The sequence below is a fragment of the Myotis davidii genome, unplaced genomic scaffold (genome assembly GCF_000327345.1).
Source record: "Myotis davidii unplaced genomic scaffold, ASM32734v1 scaffold26, whole genome shotgun sequence".
Lineage (NCBI taxonomy): Eukaryota > Metazoa > Chordata > Mammalia > Chiroptera > Vespertilionidae > Myotis > Myotis davidii.
In genome coordinates this window covers 2,288,953-2,290,903 of record NW_006299245.1, presented here as the reverse complement: position 1 = coordinate 2,290,903, position 1,951 = coordinate 2,288,953, and the positions used below count along the sequence as shown (strand labels likewise).

Genomic DNA, 1,951 nt, shown 5'->3' with positions numbered 1-1,951 from the left:
GTTCCGAAGGCGGAGGGGGTCGTATCTGCCCCCACCGCCCGGGGCTCCCCGGCAGCGGCCACCCACAGTTTCCCTTGCCCCGCCAGCCTCGGTCTCTTCCCCCCGTAGCCACCGCGGTGCCCGGGCTGCGGAATGCGCTGGGACGCAGCGCAGACGGGATTGAAATTCAACTTCTGACCTGCGACCCCGTGCGCCCAGCTCGCTGCCTTGATGGGGAAGCGGTGTTCCTTTTCCTCCCAAGTCCTCCTCCAGCCTGAGGGTGAGGACATCCGCTTTAATCGGGGCCTCGCTGCTGCACCCCTGAGGGGTTACACCTGTCACCGAGTGTTGGGTTTTCTTCCTGGCTTCCCCTGTCCAGTGGTGAAGGCGCTAGTCCCGCGACCCTGCAGCGGAGGACACCTGCTTGTCCCCCTCCGCAGCGGCCGGATTTAGGACCCTGGGTGGCCATTTGGAAATGGTGTGTTCAGACGAAAATGGTTTAGTTTGATGTGCCTCTAAAAATATTCTTTTGAGTGGCTTAAACTGGACTGTGGGACGAGGCAGAGGAGCATCCTGCTGGGAGAACAGTGAAAGAGCCAGGGAGGTCTTTAATTTGGGGAGATTGTGGGTGACTTCAAGGCAATCTGTTGGCGCCAGAACAGATCTTATTTGGTGCTCATAGCAACTTCGCTTGGGGGGTAAAAGTTGAAAAAAAATTATTTTTATTTTGGGAAATGTTAATTTGCAAACTTGTAAATTAATAACAGTACTTAAAGAACTCAGAAATCCATTGTATATTCCATGATATCACTCCAATACCATCATCTGCACTAAGCAGGATAAATCCATTGCCACTAAGAGCCAAACAGATGGCAAGCTACGAGAAATTATATATTTTCTAAGTATTTCTGTTTTAATGTAATGAGCTCTTATATTGTCTCATTACTTAATCAGTCTTTAAATAGCTCAAGTAAATCGACTACACTAGGAGAAAAAAAAAAAACTCCAAGAAAATTGCATACCTGGGCAATGGATATACTGCTACACACTACTGAAAATATTTCACTTTTGGTTGTACCTTAGCCCTTAGATGCCTCCCTCAGTTGTGGAGAGGAAATGCAATCTGACCAAGATCTAGTCTTAAAGTTTGTTCTTGTTCACAGCCAGGCTGTCCCTGTCCTTCCCTGTGTGATTAGCTTCATGCAGTAAGTAGCTCAAGAGGCAAGCTGGGAGAGACAGTGGTTGTAGCTGAATAAATTAATTCACCAACAGCTCAGTGCAAAGTCTGTAATTTACTGATGATGGGTTATCGGTAGGATTGCTGTGCATAAAGCCAATATATAAACGTATTTTTATCTCTTCGTCATTAAAATATAATAAATTGATTAGTTTGATCATTAAACTGATGAAATAAAGAATTCTGAAAGAGAAAAAAAGAGAATCTCTTAAAAGACGAAGCCAAATACTACTTATCTGGGTCCTAGTTGTAACTCTGATACTTTGGATGAGTCAGTCAGTGCCTCTGGGCATCAGGTTTCCACTGTGCAACATAAGGAGTTTGGCTTAGATGATTCTGACACTGTGCAGCTTTAATTTGATTCATGAAAGTGAGGACTCAGTTTCTGGTCACCTGCTGGAAGATTTTTCAAGTGCACCCCAGTTTCCCAGGTTGTTTTGATGCCCTTCGATGTGCACTGAGGTCACCTGCTGCTTTGGCTCCATCAAAACATTTCTCACACTGTTGCATCTTTCTCCTTCCTCCTTGAATGGAGCTCCTTCAAGGAAAGACTGTTTCTAAACTCGTCGTTGTGTTCTCAGTGTCTGACCTTGTCCCCGATGACAGTAGAAAAATCACACGTGGGTGTAAGTTAGTGTAAGTGAATTAAGGACGGCAGTAAACTTCATCACCGTTAAAATATAAGGATTTAGTAGTGAACTGAGGTACAGTTTATAGATTCACAACATTTTGGCC

The 1,951-nt window shown here is 45.3% G+C and overlaps 1 protein-coding gene across 2 annotated transcripts in view; it reads left to right on the top strand.

Annotated features, from left to right (window-relative positions):
* The window catches only part of LIN7A (lin-7 homolog A (C. elegans)), a 130,621-nt gene that overhangs the window by 772 nt on the left and 127,898 nt on the right, over nucleotides 1–1,951 (top strand). The gene's annotated exons all lie outside the window — the stretch shown is intronic.